At 41.4% G+C, this 21,229-nt stretch overlaps 1 protein-coding gene across 1 annotated transcript in view; it reads left to right on the top strand.

Moving 5' to 3' along the window:
• The first annotated feature begins 3,261 nt into the window (after nt 1–3,261).
• The window catches only part of Mylk (myosin light chain kinase), a 244,422-nt gene continuing 226,454 nt past the window's right edge, over nt 3,262–21,229 (top strand). The window contains exon 1 of the mRNA XM_058583501.1: nt 3,262–3,372. The gene's annotated coding sequence lies outside the window, so the exon portion shown is untranslated. The remainder of the gene's footprint in view (nt 3,373–21,229) is intronic.

Genomic DNA, 21,229 nt, shown 5'->3' with positions numbered 1-21,229 from the left:
TTAGAGGGGCAAGACTGATAGCAGGACACCTACGTGGAAGGCTACTACAATAGCCTAAGGGACAGCTAAGGCAAGTGGTAGTGAGAACTGAGAAGAGGAATTTGTCATCCACGCAGGTAGAAAATTTGACAGGCAATGGGAATGAGGCAACCTGGGCAGCTGGATGGGTGTCAGTATTATTAACCTGGGAGCCAGGAGCATGAGCAAGTTTAATGGGGACAAGAGGAAAAGGGCACTATTGAATGTGAATTGCATGTGAAAAAGTCCAGCAGCTGGGTGGGGTTCTGGGGCTCAGAAGGCAAAGACTAGAGATGTGCATTTAGGGATCACTGGCGGCAGCCAAAGAGCTGAAACCATGTGAATAGCTAAGAAAGGCTAGGAAAGGTACAGAACCAAGTGTGGAGTTCTCAAGGGTTAGTTCCTCTCACATTCCAACAGTAATTATCAAAGACGACTTAACAGAGAAATGCTTTCACAACAGAACCAGATTTGTACCTCTGATGCGGTTTTAATTTAGAATCTAAACTGATTAAGCAAGCAATGTGTCTTAAAGTCAGAGAAGTTAGTAAATGCATACTGTTTGTATTTATAGTCAACTATTTATTAAAATAACTTCTGAATTCATTAATAAACAATTATAAAAGTCAGTTTTTTAAAAGTGAATGAAAATTTATGGAATATTCACAAGTGCTGTGGGTTCAAACTTAAGTTTTTTCACTTCCCACCTCATCAGGATCCACCAAGTGCAGATAATCTGTATTACCCACTCCATTCACCTATGAGATTCCTTGGTTTGTTCACTCCACTCACCTAGGTTTATACCACCTCTCCTGCTGCTATGCATGGCCCTCCTTGACTGGGGCCTTGTCTTAGTTCAGGGTCTCTCTAATCTGGCACTGAATGAAAACCACATAGGTAGTGGTTATCCAAAAAGAAGTAGCACAGAAAAATGGAAAGAATTTTACTCTACTGGGAGTGACAGTATTGGCATGGCATGATTTAGGACTGATACTCCTAAACAATACTACTCACTATTTGTAAAATAATTTGGATATACCATGCACCCTGCTGATATTCTTTGCAGTGTATCTTCTCTTTCAGGCCTCAAAACAACCCTACAAAGTAGGTTGAGGTACCCTCCACTTTCTCTACTGTCAAGGAATTGTTATTTTTCCCCATAGGTGATATTATCTAGCTATAGATTCTCATTATGCAGAAAATTAAGTTTACAGAATTTATGTAAATCAGAGGTCTTATATATAAAACACCCCAATTTGCTTTATACAACAGGTTTCTCAGTCATGATTCACATGTGCTCAACTTTGTAAATGTCATTTTTGCTGTGCTGTGTTTTCAAAGAATGTCCTCTCTCCTGCCTAGATTGCCATCACTTTTCTAAAACAAATGTCTACATGGCACGGTGCTAGCGGATTGGTGAGGGGGGCAAAGAGAGAATGTGCAGGTTATCAGAAGTAGAATAAAAGGGGGAAGGAAGATAGAATATAAAATAATAGAATGTAATCACTTGAGTTCTTTTTTTTTTAACATTTAAACTGTTGCTGATATTATTGCACTATTTAAAACAGTGGATTTAAGTTTTCTGCAAAGTCTTACATGCAGGCCTAATACATGAAATAGAGAAAAGCACAGTTGTTCTGAACCAGCTAGGAGCAGAGGCCCAGACTCCTGGTGCCAGCCTTGACTCCATCCACCTCAGTCACTTGCTTGGAATCCTGGGGTTGGAAACTGTCAAGACTATTAGTGTCTTACCAACAGGACCCTGGAGAACCAGTGAAGAGGCTCCTTCTGACCCAAACTGGGAACTTTAAGTAGGTTTAATTTGAGCTTTAATTGGGGTTAGAATTGTAGAAGATTGAAGTCCTTCAAATATATTTAAATTTTGCCTGGTGCAGTGGTGCACACCTGAATTCCAGCAATAGGGAGAGGCAGGAGGATCACAAGTTCAAGATTAGTCTCAGCTAGGGGAGACACTGACTCAAAATAAAAATTAAAGGGTCTGGGGATGCATCTAAGTTGTAAAACACCCTTGGGTTCAATCCCTAGTACCAAAAATAAATTTTAAAATATTTAAATTTAGCTTTGAATTGGGTGGGAAGTTCTGCTCTTAACTTCTGAGAGCCCCTTCTTCTCCTTCTCTTTGACTCACCTACATCTGGATGCCTCTCAAGTAAGTAGATTTATATCATTCTTGCATATTAAAAAAATTTTTTTTAATTTTTTATTGTGGGTTGTTCAAAACATTACAAATTTCTTGACATATCATATTCCACACTTTGATTCAAGTGGGTTATGAACTCCCACCTTCACCCCATACACAGATTGCAGAATCACATCAGTTGCATATTAAAATTTTAATAGTAATTGCATATTAAACACTGTGTAAATGAATTACCTGCAGTATCTCACTAAACCCTCCTATTCCTTCGAGGCATTTAGATCATCCCTATCTTAGAGATAAGAAAATCTAATTGGAGATGTTAAGATGCCCCAAATTTTCCAGCTAGGAAGTAAGGGTCTAGGGTCTTCATTTTCAGAGTCGTCATTTTTAAGAACTGTTATCTTGTCTACATAATTTTGTTTTCTTAATTGAACAATACTGCATGCATTATTTTTCCTTTCTCTCTCACACTCCCCCACTGAACCCAGGGCCTTGAATATTTTAGGCAAGTGCTCTACCACTGAGCTACACCCTCAGCCCTTCCGAGTGGCTGGGGTTACCATGTAACATTTCTAATTTTGAAATTGATCAAATTGAGTCATACTTTGTCCTCGAATTGTATCTCTTTGAGGAAGTCTTACTTAGTCCTTGGTCCATTTTTGTTGCTGATAGGAAAGAAAAGAAATTAATTTAAGGTTTACGCTACATAGTTTCCTCTTTTGTCCTATATGTACTGATTTCTCCAGGTAAAATACAGAAATAAAAATTAAAAACCATACAGCCCGCTTCCTAGTCTCTGGAGGGCAGGGAGGGCCGGGGGCAAACCCACCCGAGTCCAGCGATGAATTATGCTGGGGTCCTCGGCTCTGGAATCCGATGCAGAGCGCGGATGGGCTTAACGGGAGGGCTGCAGGTCCACTCCCCGAGCACCATGCAAATGACATGCAAATCAGCGCGTGTAAGTTTCAGCCGGCAGTTTGAGTCCAGACCCAAAGCGCCGCGCTCTTGCTTGCTAGAGCGTCTCCGCGTCTTCGCGCTGGGCGACTTGCTTTCTCGCTGGGTCCCCCAGTCCCGCCCCGCCTCGCGGGGTCGTCAGTCCGAGCACAGACAGCGCGGATCCCGCGCTGTGCGCCTGCAGCTGGTGCGCCCGCCAAGCGCTGGTGCCTCGCTTGCTGTCTGCCTCGGCTGCGCGGGTGAGTGATCCCGCCCAGTGCTTTGTCCTGGCGAGGCCCCTGGGAGTCATAACCTAGGGGCAGGATTGGGGTGAGGGCAGAGACCCTCCAAAAGCCGAGGGCCCTACTCTCCGACTTCCCTATTTGAGAGGGCCTCCTAGGTTCGGCGAGGAGTTGGCGGCGTGAGGGGAAGACTCTAGTGACGCTAAACAGCCTGGTTTTCTTGGGGGGAGGTAAGGTACTTGGAGACTGCGATGTGACAGTCTGTATAGGAATTATCCAAAGGGGGTGAATTTGGTTTGAGGGGTACAAATCGCCGCTAACATTAAGGAGGAGAAGCGGGCTCTTCTCCCTGTCCCCTGCCCCTTGCAAGAAGACCCGGCGATGGCCACAAGGACGGGATGCCACGTGAAGGTCCTCCCTGCCCAAATGTGATGAGGACGGATAGGGCAGCAAAGGCTGTTGGTCCGTGGTTGCCAGGATCTGGAGGTCCTGGGCGAAACTGGGACGTGTACTTTGTGGTCTTGCTCTCTTACTCCTTACTCCTCACGCAAGCCTCTGGCCGCACTCTGCCTTCTTTGCTTTAGCTGGGGTGCCAGTGTTGAGGGACCTTGTTCGCAGATCATTGCAGTTGGAGAGTTGTGGTTAAAAGTAATTCTCCAGAGTTGTGAGCCCTTTTAGACCCAAAAGACTGAATTTCTAGGATTGGTATTGCAGATGTGAAGATGGGCTGTCAGGGACAGGGTTTCTAGAACTTATTTAAAAATTGGGATGGGAGACACTTGCTGTATCATAAAGGAGAAAGACCTGGATCCGTGTGTGTGTGTGTGTGTGTGTGTGTGTGTGTGTAACTGGGAATTGAACCCAGGGCCTCACATGCTAGGCAATTGCTCTACCTCTGTGCTATATCCCTAGTTCTCCATTGGGGTATTGAGGAATAAAATCAGCTATTGTGCTTCAAGAAGCAGGGCAGAGCACTGGTACACCTGGACAGTGGGCATGGTGCCAGGATTCAGGGCACTGGCTTTCACCATCCTTCCCTTCCCCAAATGCTAGGAACAGAGTATGTGTTGCTCCATCCAGCCCTCCAGAGCCTACTGGAGAGCCGCTTTCTCCTTCCAAGTGGGACTGTGTTCTCTGTCCTGGTGGAATCATTTTTTCCCCCCGAACCACATAACTTGTCAAAATTATTTCCAAATGAGGAGCTTGAGATAACCACATAGGGACCCTCTCCCCTTACCACACACACATGAAAGCATTAGGTATCCACAATGCAAAGTTCAGGGGGAAGTCTAGGTGCTTCTGATAACCTTATTGGGTTCCTAAAAAACATTTTGAGTTCTAATAGAATCATTTTTGTTTTGGTTACTTTTTTCACTTCCCCTCTACTACCTCTTTTATTTTCTCTTAAATTGTTTCCCTTCCTTCTCTTGTGTGGTCATTTTTGTCTCTTCCCTTGCTCTCCACACAGCAGGGAATGTGGAGGGTGATGCTGTTGGCATGACTGTGCCCTAGTCCAGCATGAGATATTCCTTCCTGTGCCAGGGTGAGGTTGCCTTGAGCCAAGCAGGTAGGAGTCTGCCTGAGCAGTTGGTTCTGGGTGGGGAGTGGTTGGACTCAGGACACTAGGAACGTCTTTTCCCCAAGACGGATAGGTCTATCCCTTCATTCACAGACGACATAAAAGGATGCTGCTTATTTTAGTTAGAGTTTTTTGTTGCAGTGACCAAAATACCTGTCAAGAACAACTTAGAGTGAGAAAAAGCTTATTTGGGGTGGTTTCAGAGGTCTCAGTCAATGGACAGCTGACGTCATGGCTCTGGGTTCAGTGAGAGGCAGGCAGTACATCAGGGAAGAAGGGACCAGTGGAAGAAAGCTGCTTACCTCATGGTGGGTTTAGGAAGCAGTGAGAGTGAGAGGAAGGGAAAGGGACGGCAGGGAAAATGTACCCTTCCAGGGAATGCTCCCAGTGACCCACCTCCTCCAGTCAAGACCCATCTGCCTACAGTGACCAACCAGTCAGTCCATTCAAATGAGGATGGATTAGTTAGGTTATAGCTCTCATAATCCAATCATTTCATCTCTGAATATTCCTGCACTAACATGGGAGTTTTTGAGGGACACCTCATATCTAAATCATAAACCACTAGGCATGAGCTTAGAGATCAGTCTCCCTGTGATGAAGGATTTGTGCTAGTCCATTGTCCTTTGTTCAGTTTCTTTTGTGCAGTAACTGGCTAGCTGAGGAGGAGGGTGGCCAGAGCCTTGGAGTAACTTTATTTGTGTGAGGTTTGCTGACCTCTTCAGGAGGAGATGGTTTCTCTAGGGACTGGATTTTAGGGGATTAAATATTGAGCAGACAAGGCCCTTGGGAAGTTCCTGATCTAACTGGTAAGGTCAGATAGACCCACCTGCTCCCTGGAACACAGTAAATAGGTGGGAGTCACTATAGATCAGGGGGATCCTGACTGGCAGGTAGATGGGGAGGACTCTTCTGAGAAGGTTTGTTAGAGAAGATGGCTGGCTCCAGGTGGTGCAGAGTGGAGCAAGGCCTTTGCAGGGCTCATGGTAGGGAAAGGGTCTTGGTCCTGGATGAGTAGGTCTTCTCCAACCTTGGACATGAATTGTGAATAGAATGGGTCACCCTGGACTCACTGTCTATTAAAATGACCCATTGCTTTGTTTCTCAAAATACAGGATGAACAGCTGGGTGCAATGACACATGCCTGTAGTCCTAGCTATTCATGAGGCTGAGGCAAGAGGATTGCTTGTGCCCAAGAGTTTGAGACCAGCCTGGACAACATAGTGAGAACCCATCTCAACAATAACAACAACAACAATAAAATATATACATATATGTATACATAAATACATATACATGTTTTTGATGAATCTAGAGTCTGTGAAATCCAACTCATTGACTTTGTGTATCTTTGCCTTTTAAGTTTCATAAGGTAGGAATTTGGGAATGCGGCCATGCTTGGAGGTAGATGTCCAGAGTCCCTGTGAATATGGGTCTCTGTCAGTATCTTTCTGAGACCAAAGCTTGATGTTTGGGAAATATTTCCTAAGGCCACTTGGAAGCCCAACTATCCCTGCCCGAACTGAAACCAAACACAGGTTGGGAGTTTATTCATTCTTAAAAGCTTCCCATCTTATTTTTTTCTGCAAATGTACTGAGATTTAGAGAACAACCCTTTAAAAGTAATCTTTCCCATCAGAAGACATCGTCCTGAGTATGGAGTCATTTTCCTCTGGCCAAAAAATGGTACATGCAGAGGATGCAAGGCAGGGGCTTGGGAAATCTGTATGAGGCTTAGGTTCAAGTTAGGTCTGGTTGGTAGCATGGAGGCACAGAATCAAGGACCCACTGAGCAGTAATCCAGGATGAGGACAGCAGTATCACAGTGATGAGCTCCCATGCCATGTGCTTTCTGTCCCTTTCCTTTGGTCACAAGGCCTCTTATCCCACAGGCATGAAGTGGGGTGCTGGGTAGCAGCTTGCTGCATGAGCCAAGCCTCTCCCTCTGTACCATTCTGCAGTTAAATTCTATTTATTCTTTCTTGAGTTTTGGCTGCACATTTTCTGTTTGTTTGAACCTAACAGGTTGAGCAAATGCAGTTCTCCTTACATACTCAGGGTGGATAGACCTCAACATGTGTCACTCTAGACCATCAGATGCATCTCTTCTGCCTTGGTGTGTGCACATGGGATGCCAGGGCTGCAGCCCTTGTGGAAATTTGCAGGGACATCCAGGCCAGGGGGGCTGGGACAGAAGCAAGGCCAGCAAGAATTGTTCCCTGTTTGAAGCTCAGGGACTGGGGGAGGCTAGACTTCCCGATGCTCACATGACCTTTTCACTGCCATCCTGCTCACTGTTCCTGGGCGTTTGAGGGTGAATGCTCACAATGGGCACCCCACTAGGGAGCTGTGGGCATTTTTGTCTTTATTCTACTTCTCAAATTTCCCAGTGTTGTCCCATCCCCCACTATTGGTACCTCTGCGCCCTCCCCTTCTGCCCACCCCTGCTCCTCCCCTGGGTCTTGAGAGCAGGGCCCTCCGGAGACAGAAAACCCCTCAGGGACAAAAGAAAGGGGATGAGGAGAGGATTTTCTATTCTTTCAGATCTGCTTTTTGATGTTTTTTTCCTGGCTCTGGGCCCTCAGATCTGATGTTAATTTGTTAATCCAGGACCTCATAAGTTATTTCTTATAATCCTTTAGGAATCAAATGCCTACAGTTTTGGGCTTTCATAATTGAGAATGTGTTTATCTTTTTTCTCTTTCAGAGATTGAGGATTTCTAGGACAAAGTAGTTCTTTAGATCCCAGGCAGAAGGAAGCAGCAGGATAGAGGTGAATTTTAGTGTCAAGCTTGGATTCAGATCTACCCTTTTCACTTTCTGGCTAGGTGTTCTTGGGTGTGGTCTTTATCCTTTGATAGCTGATATCACTTTCCTCATCTGACTAGGGGAGTAATTATTAAAATTAGATGAACATATTAATATAAAAGGAAGCACAAACTAAGGAATAGCTAGCTATTACTATATGCATTGGGTGTTCTCCATGTCTATGGAATGACCTGTAAATAAGTCAACAAACATAATTAGGTACCTACTGTTCATCTACCTCTATAGAGAATTATAAAACAAAGGTCTTATGCCCAAGAGACCTTGAGTCTATATGTGAAAACAGCTAACATGTATGAAGTAATTAGAAAACAGGGACAACACATAATTTCCAAGTTCTGTGGTACAGACTCAATTAAGAGAATTAAAGGATAGCAAGAAACTTAGGGGCTGGAGTGATGGGGGACTGCCTCAAAGAAAGGGAGGGTGGGCATTGGCCAGGAGAGAGGAGGGCAGAACACTTCGCTACAACAGTGTTCAAAGGTTCTCAGCCCCTCCTGTGCTGGAACCTGGTGCTACACCTTTGACCCTGTGGCACTTCCAGTCATGTGTATCTGCTTGTTCTGAGATTTATTTTGGTGGTGGTTTTCATTTCTGGGTTTGTTTTCTCTCTGCTGCCCAGAATATTTCTGGAATGGATTTGTTTTAATTTTATGCTGAATCGAAATAATGAGAAGCAATTCTATGGCCAGAATGAAAGTTCAGTCCCATAGAAGATTTTTGGGTTTCTGGGAGTCTTGTGGCTCATTTATTATACCTCACTTTCTGGTTGTGGAATCACAGGGCATTAGGACTGGAGGAGGTGGGTTCACATTACCATTGCATTGGATGGGGAAGGAAACTCTAACCTAAGAAGGTGCATGATAGAGTCAATCAACCTGAATTCTATCTGTATATCCTGGTGGAAGATAGCAACCAGGCGGAAGGTGAAGGATAGAGGAATGGATACAGATGGGATCCATCATGTGCTTCATCTGTCTTTCTGGAGTCCTTAAAGGCTGTCTGTCCTCTCTTAGTCTGAGGGTATTGTGAGATGTTTTCCTTTCCTTTTTCTGGCTCCACTCTGTGATCACTGACCTTTTTCTACCTCCAGGGCCCTTGGATATCTAGTGTCTGATCACACATTCTATCCCACTCTTAAGTTCCAGCCTCCATCCCCACCCCTATCCCACCACAGTTTTTACAGACTCAAAACCTGTGGTTGATGTATTGGGGCCAGCATTGGCCCTGGAATGCACAGACATTTTCACCCTGATGAACAGTTCCAGGCTCTGGCAGACCCTGCCAACCCTGGCAGGAGTGCTGATCTCCTTTGTTAGGGCTAAACTACATGGAATTCTTCCTATGCTGTGTGAAAAACTAGGAAAAGGCCCTAGGTTTGAGCCCAAGTTCTGGCACTGTCCCCTGCTGCATGATTTCGTCTCTCCAGGTCTTTGCTTGTGCATCTGTAGGTGAATAGTGGAGTCACTCTGTATTTACCTGGAGAAGCTATGGGCAAAAGAAGGAACCTTCATTTGCAATGGAGCTCTAAGGTGTAGTGTCCACTAGGCTGTGAGCTCCTGGCTATGGTTCACCTTTGTGTCCTCACACAGAGCCATTATAGGTACTCAATTCATCTAGGTTATTGAACAGGTGAATGGGGTAAATGGAGGTAAATGGGGTAAATGCAAAAAAAAAAAAAAAAAAAAAAAAGATTTGAAGAGTTTTGCTTTCTGCTGTTCCATGAGAAAGCGCTGCTCACTTACCTCACTTCCTCGGTTATGTCTTACCTAGGGCTAGGTATAACCTCATATCACTTTTTTCCTGAGCTTTTGCATCTTTTCAGCTAAGTACCATCTCTGATCATAGAACATAGCTAAAATTAATCTGTTCCTAATCTTTTCCATTATCCCATTATCCAGGTTTAAGTTTCCATTTGCTATTTTCCTGTGTGTGTCCAGAGATCATTTCCTTGTGGAAATTAGCATGGTGAGAAGGAGGCAGCAGGTTGTTGGAATGTGTCTGTGGGAGTCTGTGGGAACACAGTCCTCACTTGCAGTTTGCCTTTGATTACTACCAAAAGCTGTGTTGTTTCAGCAGTGATTTGTGGTGGGCATGGTGCAGTTAATACAGTCACTGCTGGTAGGTAGCACCCAACGGAGTTCCAACCTGTGATGTTTCAGGCTGCTTGTTGCAGCTGCCCAGAGACTCAGCTCCTCAGCTGTGGGTATTGTTTATCCCGAAGAAACCCTGGGCTTTACTTCATATTGCTGTTCTTCCTGACAGACCTTCACTAGCTCACACTTGGACTATTAACCATGACCTGTCTTTGGACCACACTCATTGTACACTTGATTGCTTTGTTCATCTTAGAGGATAGGCTGTGTCACTCCACCTTCAAAAACCTCTGGTGGCTCTTTCTCACAGAAGAACTTAACCTGAACTTCAGGGGGCTCCATAATCTGATTCCAAGGCCAGTCTCATAGCAGTCTCCCCGACACTGCTGGGTCCCACAGCAACAAGATCTGTCCCTCACCCAGTTTATACTGTCCTGTCTCTTTGACTTTGACTATGAATTCATTCTCTCCTGGATTATTAATCACTTGCCTCTTTGACAAATTGTATCCTTTGATGTTTGCAGGGACTGAGTTGGGTACCAAATCATCTGTCAGGCACTCCCCCAAATGGAGGCTGCCTCTGATCTCCCCATCCTGAAATTTTGCAGCAATTAAAATTCTTCTTAAGGTGATAAATCAAATATTATTATAAAATGTTAACTTTTATTTACGTTTTTATGCTAAAATTTATATTTATAATTACATTGAGAAAACTTCTATGGGGGGGCATGCCAAATGCCTTTATTTCCTCATAGTAGTGGTTCTAGAAATGACTGGTAACAAAATCCCTATAGTATCATTGTTTGAAAAATAATCCTTGCCTTCCCAGTCCCCACCTGGTCTACATCAGTGGAGTCAGGGAGTCTCTGGTTTTACAATCATCCCCAGGTGACTCAGAGGGCAGCCAAAGTTGGGAATCAATTGATTTTTTTTTTCTTTACTATGTAATTATTTCTTTGATTTGTGTATCAGGAATGATTCTTCAAAGTTAACAGAAACTAATCAGTTTAGCTGCAGAGGAAAAAATTAATTAAAAACCCCATGTTTTCTTGGTTCCAAATTACCACAGGCTGTAAGAGTCATATGACTTTATAGTTTTTGAGGAAACACTTCTTTTTAGTATACACAATTTAAGAAAATTTTCTAAATTGTAACATGCCTTTATTCATAATGTTACATACCAGTTTCTTCATCATTGTTGCAACCAGAATATAAAGATCCCAACTGTGTTTATTTGTCAAAGTTACACATGATTGCAAAACAAAATGCTGTTTTTTATAATCTGTGTTGGGGATTTTTGAATGTTGACCCATCCTTGCATTCCTGAGATACATTTGCTCATGATATGTAGTTAAAAAAAATAAAAGAACACTGCTGGCTTTGATTTTCTAATATTTTGTCTGGATTTTTTGCATCGATAGTCCAAAGTAAGATCAAACTATTATCTTTGTTTTCCTTGGCTAATTTTGTATGTGCCCATGATTTTGACATTTTTTAGCTCCTTTAGAACTGAGAGAATGGTTCTGAGAGATACTGACGTCTGCAAGGGTTTATCTACATTTCCTTTAGGTTCAACTTATGGTTCTGGTTTTTCTGTAAGTAAACAATATTGATAAAAGTTGAGCATCCTTTTCTGAAAGTTAACTGGAAATTTGAAGAACTGAATATTCAGTACTCAGTGGCTCATCTCTTGCTCTTGTGTCAGTCCTCCAATGTTTCCTACTTCTAAAAAGCTTGTGTTCTATTCTGATAAGTTTGTCAGTTCTTACTACCTGTTGATTCCATTGCTTGGCAAGTAATAGTTATTCATGTAGGTACACAGTAACTTTTCTTTTTAATGCTTCATCACAATAGAATTTTTAAAGATTCTTTATCTCTTTTTTTAAATGGTGGCATAATTTATATGGAGTTAAATCCACTTATTTTAGTGCATGATCCTGAGTTTTGACAAAATTCAGCACCATCACAACTTGAAATGTAAGCATCATCACAAGTGAAATGCAAATCTGTGATTTTTATATTTTAGACATGAGTCTCTTATCAGGTGCATGGTTGGCAAATATTTTCTGCTGTTTGTGGCTTGTCTTTATTCTCTTAACAATATCTATTGTTGCAGAGCAGGAGGCTCTAATTTTGATGAAATCCAATTTATCAATTTTAGAAAATAAATTATGCTTTTGGTGTTGAATCTAAGAAATATTTATGTAATATGAAGTCCTTAGGGTTTTTTTCCAGTGCTTTCTTTGAGATGTTTTATAGTTTTAGATTTTATATTTAGGTCTGATATATTTTCAGTTAAAATTTCTACATGGTACAAGGTTCGAAAGTTGTTTTGTTTTGTTTTTGCATAGGAATGTCCAATTGTTCACCATAGTGAAAGACTCTCCTTCCCCTATTAAATTATCTTTGTACATTTGTTCAAAGTCAATTGAACATGTATGAGGGGGTCTGTTTCTGAGTATTTTCTTTCATTGATTTATGTGTGTATCCTTCCATCAATACTGTCTTGATTATTGTACCTTTAGAATAAATTTTGAAACAAAAAAAGTTGAGTTCTTTAGCTTACTTCTTCCTTTTCAAAAATTGTTTTGGCTTTTCCAGATCTTTTGCCTTTTATATAAATTTTAGAATCTTCTTGTTGTCCTTGGCATAAAATTCTACATAAAATACTTTATTTAGCTAGAAACTGAAATCCCAGCTACTCCCAAATGCACACATGGGTAATCCCAGCTACTAGGAAGGCTGAGGCAGGAGGGACTGCAGGTTCTAGGTTGGCCTGGGCAACTTAGTGAAACCCTTCCTCAAAATAAAAGAAATAAGGCTAGAGGCATAGCTCAGTAGTAGAGTGCTTACATAGCCTGTGTGAGGCCTTGGATTTAATCCACATTACTGCAAACAAAGCCAAACCAAAACCCTCATTGGTACTGCATTGAATCAATAGGTTAAATTGCAGAGAATTGACATACTAATATTGGGTCTTCCAGTAAATCACCAACCCATATCGCTCCACTTATTTAGGTCTTCTTTGATTTCTTCATCAATGATTTGTAGGTTTTAGCTTATAAATACTGAATGTATTTTGTCAGATTTATAGCTATTTAGTTCATATTTCAGTATGATTTTAAATTGTAATTTTGATAAAATTCTATTTTATAGTTGTTTGTTGCTAGTACTTATAATACAATTGATTTATTATTTTTGTGGATTTTTTTAAGAATTTAAAGAGGAACAAAATATGTATCTACAAAATATGGGGATCTAATATAAATAGTATCTAACTATAGTTAGCCAATAAATAAAATGCATACAGAGAATAGTTTAGAATAGTTTTCAGCCCTTATCTATCTGCAAATTATTTCCATGAGCAGTTATTTCATATTTTTCTTAATTTATTTTTATTTATTGATCTCATATCTTGTGACTTTTCCAAACTGTATTAGCTCTAGTAGCTTTTTTATAGATTCTTGGAGATTTTAATCATAGATAATTATGTCATCTTTGAATAAAGAGTTATATTTCTTCCAATCCAATATCTTTGATTTGTTTTTATTTTTCTTGCTTTACTGTGCTGGCTACAACTCCTAGTATAAAGTTAAATTGGAACAATGAAAACACATTATTGCCTTACTTCAAATATTAGGGGCAGACATTTAGTCTTAGATCTTTATGTGGAGTTTTTATAAATGTGCTTTACCAGATTGAGGAAGTTTGCTTCTATTCCTACTTTTCTCAGGTTTGTTTGTTTTCTTTTTGGTTTTGGTACTGGGAATTGAACTGAGAGCCTTGCACATGCTAAGTACATAATCTGCCACCAGGCTACATCCCTGGCCCCTTTTGTTTGTTCTTTAATCATGAATGAATAATGATTTTTTCCAAGTACTTTTTTTACCTTTGAGAAGAGCATACATTTTTTTTTCTTCTATGAGTTTTCCTAAAAGGCCAGTGTGATATTGTGATGTATATGTATGTATTTGAGCTTTTATTGGTGAAGTAACACTTGGAGGACCCCTACATAGCTTTAGGTTGGGGCCTGGTTGTCTGAGGAACCAGCCATATAATTAGAAATTTGGAACTTTGGGCCTACCCCATATCCTCCAGGAAGAGAAGAGGGGCTGAAGACTGAGTTAGTAACCAATGGCTAATTATTTAATTAATTATTCTGATTTAATGGAACCACTACAAAGAACCCTAAGTGAAGGTTCTGAGATTTTTAAGTTGATAAGCAAGCACACTGAGAAGCTGCAAGGTATTATGCCTGGAGAGGGCACAGAAGCTACACACCCCTTCTCATATGCATATCTCATATGCATCCTATTCATCTCATTCATTTGGCCTTTGCTCAGTTGTATCCTTTATAATAAACCTGCAAATGTAAGTAAAGAGGGTTGCTTAGTTTTATAAGCTATTCTAGCAAATTATTGAACCAAAGGAGAGGGTTTGGGGAATCCATAATTTATAGTGGTCAGTCAGAAATATGGGAGACTCATGATTTGGGATTAGCATCTGAAGTGGGTATAGTCTTATGAAACTGAACTCTTAACTTGTAGAACCTAGTGCTAACTGCTAGTAGATGGTGTCATAATTGAATTGAATTGTAGGATTCCCATTTGGTGTCTGGAGTCTTAGAGTCTTGTTTGATGTGAGGGGGAAACTCCCACACATTTGCTGTCAAATGTGGGAGATAAAAATAAATCATAATTGCCACACATAGTAAATATTTTAACATATGTGGGAGGTACCATCTCTGTTCAACTCTCTACTTAATTTTCACAGATCTCTTCTACTCAATGTCTTAACTTCTCCACTGTAGTATGAAAATAGCCTTAGACAAAATACAAATGAATAGGTATGGCTGTATTCTAGTCATCTTTATTTACAAAAATATGCTACAGATTGGATTTGGCCTTTGAGTCTTACTTTGCTCAGTTATAGTTTGCTGACCCTGCTTTAATTTATTGATATGCTGACTTACATTGACTTCTTGTCAAATGTTTAACAGCCCTAAATTCCTAGATAAACTCTACTTGGTCATTATGATATATTTTTTAAAATATTTATTTTTTAGTTTTTTAGGTGGACACAATATCTTTATTTCATTTTTATGTGATGCTGAGAATTGAACCCAGTACCTCACACATGCTTGGTGAGCGTGCTACCACTTGAGCCACATCCCCAGCCCATGATATATTCTTAATATTTTTATGTATTGGGTGGATTCAGCTTGCTTAAATTATTTTTTAGATTTAGATTTATGGTGTCTGTGTTTATGAAGGATATTGATATAGTTTTCTTGTAATTTCTTAATTTTCATGACAGAGTATTGGTAGTCTTATGAGTTGGAAAGTGTTCCCTTCTATTTTCTGGAAGAGTTTGTATAAAGTTGTTATTATTTATCCCCTAAGTTTTGGTAGAATTTCCCATCTGAGTTTGAAGATTTTATTTTATTGTGGGATGATTTTAACAACAAATTATTTAATAAATAAAGGACTATCTATATAATCTATTTCTTCTTGAGTGACTTTCAATAGTTTGTATTTTTTGAGTAATTTTATCTAAAAGAGAATGTTTATAAATGTTCAGAATATGTACTTGTTATCCTTTTAATGTCTTTCTTTGGGAATCCTTTTTCATTCCTGATATTTATAATTTGCATCTTCTCTTTTACTCTTGATTAATCTGGCTAGAGTTTGTCAATTTTATTGTCCTTCCAAAGAGCCAGCTGTTAGTTTCATTGAATTTTTTTGGTTATTTTTCTGTTTTTAATTTTATTGGTTTATTATCTTTATTATTTCTTTTGCTTGCTTTGGGTTTAGTTGCTTTTCCTTTTCTAGTTTGCTAAAATGGATGCTTACTTAATTGGTTTAAGACCTTTTTCTTTTCCAGTAATCTCCAGGGTTCTCCTTTTCTGGAACAATAGGGTTTGGAAGAGGCACATAGAGGTATGGAGCTAGTTTTCCTTCTTCCAAGAATTTATTATGAGAGCTTTAGTAAAATTCCTGTGCCAGATTCTTCCATAGAGCCCTGAAGCTTCTGCCTGGGGGTGAGACTAGTGGGAAGGAGGAAGAGAAGTCATACTTGGACTGTTTTCTTCAGGAGAAGCAGTGGCCTGGTCTGCTAGCCCTAATGGTCTAAGGTTCTAATGCTTATCTGTCTCCCAACATAGTCTATAGGATAGAGAGGCAGAAAGTAGAGGGAGCTGGAGTTGCTGTTGTTTTATGAATGAAAGGATTCTCTCCCAATAGTTTAGAGGTGGGTGATTTTTTTTTTTTTAAAGAGACAGATGGTAAATATTGTCGAGTTAGCAGGCTGTACCATCCTTGTCACAAGAATTCAACTTTGCCACTAATATGAAAATAGCCATAAAGAATATGCAAATGAATGGGCATGGATGTTTTCCAAAAAACTTTACTTACAAAAACAGACAAGATGGGCCACAGGCCACAGTTTGCCTGCTCCTGCTTTAGCCAGTTATTTTGGGGAAATACATTGATTTGTAGCAATCGAGTCAGATGGATTGCATTCTTGAGATAAAGTTCACTTGGTTTAGAGCATCTGGCCCTGTCTTTGTTTCTTACTGTGTGTTATCACCATGCTGTGAGCTTCTCAAGGCAAGGCCATGGTAGTACCACCTCATGTCTCTAATCAAGCATATAGCAGGGCTCATGAGCATTTGTGGCTGGCTGGAAACAACTGTGCTCATGGTGGCAACTTTGCTGCAGCTCCATGCTCAGGTTGCCTCCGGGACTTATAAGGGACATGGGGGTTGTGTGGAGGAGTTGAGCTCAAGTGCTGTCACTGAAGTCCCAGGAAGATCTTTCATTTTAGAGGCTATTTTGGGAATGGGACTCAAGTTTTGTCTGTGGGTTCTGCCCTCTAATTACTCTCTTCTTTTCCTGAGGATTGTGGTCAGGACCATGAATGCCAGACCCAAGAACTCAGGCCTCTGATGCCAACCTCATGCTGGTGTTCTAAAAGGGCTTGATGGCCACTTTCCAGGGCTGAGGGCCCTTTTTACCAAGGGATGTGCTGTGTGGGGGAAGGGGAAGAGCAAGAAGACCAGACCTGTCTGGTTTCTGAATGACCTTCATGTCTGTGGAGCCAAGATCAGATAGAGGCAAGGTGACACAGCATTCCAAACAGATTTTATACAGTTGGATTGAATTATCTATCTCATTGATTAGGAGGGTGGGATGTGGGTTTACCTTAAGAGTCTGGAGCTAAAAGACCTGGGTTTAAATCCAGTTCAACAACTTATTAAATGGGTGCACCTGGGCACATTATTTAGCTACTTTGAACTTCAGTTCACTCACTTATAAAATGGGGATAGTAACAACCTCATGGTATTGTTATGAGGCTTCTGTTAACTGTGTTCTCCACCATCCCAACACTGGGAAGGTGAAGGGAGTGGTGGACAAGAGTTTTCAGAGAAGTACAAAACCAATTGAAACAAAATGGGGAAATCCATTAGAAGACTAATGCTGCTTGAATTTCCCCAGAAAGCCCATGAGCTAAAGGCTTGGTCCCCAGGATGGTGCTACTGGGAGTTGGTGGAATCTTTAAGGAGCGGGGCCAGTGGAAGGTCTTTAGGTCATTGTGGGAGTGCCCTTGAAGGGTTTTGTGGGACCCTGCTCTCTTTCTCATTATGAGGTGAACAGTTTTACTCCCTTATATCCTTCTGGCATGATGTGCTGCCTTGTCACAGGACCAAAGCAACAAGGCCAACTAATCATATCCTAGGAACTTCAAAACTTTTTCTCTTTTTAAGTTGATTATGTTAGGTATTTTGTTATAGTGAAGTACCTCTAACACAACTAAGGTATGGAAAGGAAGTAGTAGTTACTTTCTTCTTCCCTGGATGCTTTATGGCTGAAGAGTAGATAGGGGTAATTCAAGGGCTGAGTTTCCTCATTTTACTCTGGAGCAAAAGAGAATTGACTGCTAGATCTGGGTGATACTTTGGGTTGTATGGACCTCTGTCTTTTGTTATTCAGCCAAGTTCATTAGGATGGGAATCTGGGGCTGTGCTTGTTCTTGTTTGGAGGAACCAATTATGTAATTGCATGGGATTTGATAGTGCTAGGCCCTGGAACCTGGCAGCACTAACAACCCTCCTTAGGCCAACAGTGATAGAGAAGTGAGAGTCATCTCTGCCTTCAGAACACCCCACCTCTTCTTGTATTCTGGAGTCTCTGCTTTCTTCTTGGCAAGATCCTAGTCCCCTGGGCTGTTTGGGAATGAGGACCCTACAGAAAGTCAGTAAGTTAAGGACACAGATGATTCTAGGCCTCCCTGCCCACCCCCAACCAAGACCTCTCTGCCCTCTGGATCAGGCACATCATGGTTTTACTAGAGAGTCCATAAGGCCTGAGAATCTGGAGTTAAATACATTTCCAATTTTATAACCCTAAGATAATCTTCTATTATTAGACCATAAAACAACATTTAAAACACAGATTCCCTTGTAATACCCTGATTAAAAACAATGTTAATCCCCTGTTGCATAAAAGGTAGAAATTCAACTCTCCATCTTGACATGTAAAATAGGTTACAGTGAGGCCTACCATATAAGATATTCAGAGTTTTCATTTGAGGGGCTATAAATACTTTTCATTTGGATAACACTTCTATGGTTTACTTTATTGCGTTCACACATTTTACGTTTAATCTTTGTCAATCCTTTGATTCTTCTCTTGTTCCCATTTTTATAGGTGATGGTCTGAAGTTTAGGGAAGTAAAAGGAACTCACCCAAGACCAAATAGCCACAGTAAAGGCATGACACAAATTAAGCAGAGGGTATAAAATAGTGGTCACTGGTTACTTCCTCATTATATGACCTTGAACAAGCTTCTTTAAAAAAAAATTTTTTTTGTACTTGTAGATGAACAGAATGCCTTTTTTTAAAAAAAATTTTTATGCGGTGCTAAGGATCAAACCCAGTGCCTCACACATGCTAGGCAAGCGCTCTGCCACTGAGGCACAGTCCCAGCCCCTGAAAGCCTCTTGATCTATAAAGAAACAGGGATACCACAGCTACCTGATATGATTTCTTTGAGGGTTAAATAGGTAAATCCAACAAAGTGCTTAGCCTGGTGCCTGGCATGTAGTAAGTGCTCATAAAATGTTAGGTATTATTATGATACTCTTTTAATTGTTTCACAGTTAAAGTTTACAGGTTTTATTCTACTATTATGAGTAATCCTGCTATAATTTGTCCAAATGGTGTATTTCCTCTGTTGTATCATTTGCTTGGATTACATTCCAAGATAAGCACTAGCAGGTTGAAAGGTGTGATCCTCTGCTTTGCTTTTGTTCCGCATTGCCAAACAGTGCTTTAGGGGAATGAGCAGACTGCTACTAGATGCTCTAGAGAAGCCCAAGCTCCTCGACCCTGAGCGTGGTCCTGAGGTTTGTCGGGAGACCGTGTGTGAGCAGCTGGCATGGGGAGAGTGCTGAGGAGGGGACAGCCAGATGGGCCTGGTGTTTTCCCTCCCAGGCCTTTCCACCAGGACTTTCTTCAAGCCTCCTTCTCCAGGAGGACGTTCTTGGTCACTGTCTCTAAAATGTAGTAAAACCATGATGTGCCTGATCCAGAGGGCAGAGAGGTCTTGGTTGGGGGTGGGCAGGGAAGCCTAGAATCATCTGTGTCCTCACCTCTGATACTTCAAACCCCCTGTCTCAGCTTTTGTTTTTCTTCCCGTACTCAGTCCCTATCCAACAGGGTTTATGTTTTACTTGTCCCACTTATTGTCTGTTCTCTCCACTGAATGGTAAACTCCTTGAGGGCAGAGGCTTTTATCCAATACTAAAATAGCGCCTGTTGTATACTAGCACTCAATATGTATTTGTCAAAAGTTGAATAAATGAAGGTATCATAAACTTAATAAATGGGGTAAAAATTTAAAAGGGTTATAGCACTTATGATCTTTGAGGGATGTCACTCTTTGTTGGCTCCAGCCCCCTATTGCCCAGGGACTGTCATAAGTAGTCCCTATTCTTATAGGGATTTGTTGTTCTTCATTACTGATGACAAAAGACCCTACGCTTAGTGGCATAAAACAATAGTCACTTTATCATGCTCAAGGGTTCTATGAGTCAATAGTTTCAATAGGACATGGTGGGAGTGGCTTCTAGAGGAAGCGTTCTCAGAGGAAAGGAGGGCAGTCAGTGAGAATCAGGTAGAAGATGTTCAACCTTTTATTTCCTGGCCTTCAAAGTCACATGGTGCCTCTGCCATATTCTATTGGTCAAAGCAGTTATAAACTATGAGCTCACATTCAAAGGGAGCTTGTCTCCTTCCCCATCTTGATGGGAGGAATGTCAAAGGTTTTGAGGCCATGCCCCCATCTGGAGTGAGGCTGGAGTGAAATCTGCCACCCAGGACTTAGGGTGAGTTATGATGGCTCTCTTCCTCAGTCTTCACTAATTGAGTTTCTTCAGGGTCGGGTTTGTGTTTTGAAGAACCTCGAAGATTGTCTGGCACAACATGAATACTTAGCAAGTGAGCCAACAAGTGAGTGGGTGCATGAACCAGAGAGTAGGTGTTTCCTGTGGCCAGCTTAGCCCTGGGTATCTATAGGAGGACTTAAAACTCCTGTCACAGAGGGGTTTGTGGTAAGTGCCAGATGGAAATGACCAAATAGATGAAATGACAAAGACAGCTTGGGCAGAGTATTTGAATAGATGCCTTCAGTGTGGGTTGTGACAGACATTCAGGCCCTTCAACATCTCCTCACTCACTTCTAGTAGTAATAACCAACATTTGGGTCTTTATCACAGGGGCAGCACTTTAAATGTGTTAACTCAGTTGCCCCCTTGTGCTGACCCTATGCGGTAGGTGATGTTATAGCTTGAATCTTGTGTTCCCTGAAGGCCCATGTGTTGAAGGCTTGGTCCCAGCCTGGTGCTCCTGAGAGGTGGTGGAACTCTTAAGAGGCAAAGCCTCGTGGGAAGTCTTCCAATCTTCGTCCACATGTCCTTGAAGGAGCTCGTGAGCCCCAGACTCTTCCTCTTCCTCTTTCCCTCTTCCTGGCCACAAGGTGAACAGTTTTGCTCTGCTCTGTGCTCTTGCCATGTGTTGCCACGAGCTGGAAACAATAGAACCAACTGATCATGGACTAAAATCTTCATAACTGTGAGCCGAAACAAACCTTTTCTCTTTAACTGATCGTCTCAGATATTTGTTACAGTAATGGAAAGCTGACTATCACACATGAGCTCTGTTAGTCCCCCTGTGTTTTAGACAGGGAATTAGAGGGACAGAGATATCAGGAGACTGACATTGGCACATAGCTGGTAAGCAATGGTACGAGGGTGGGAAACCAGAAGTCTCACTCCACAGCCTACATTATTAGGCCATCAAAGCCTGGTTGGCTT

Source organism: Marmota monax, unplaced genomic scaffold (assembly GCF_021218885.2).
Source record: "Marmota monax isolate L192 unplaced genomic scaffold, Marmota_monax_Labrador192_F-V1.1 WCK01_AAM20220418_F8-fsc00052, whole genome shotgun sequence".
NCBI classification, from domain to species: Eukaryota; Metazoa; Chordata; class Mammalia; order Rodentia; family Sciuridae; genus Marmota; species Marmota monax.
This window is presented reverse-complemented; position numbering and strand designations above follow the sequence as displayed.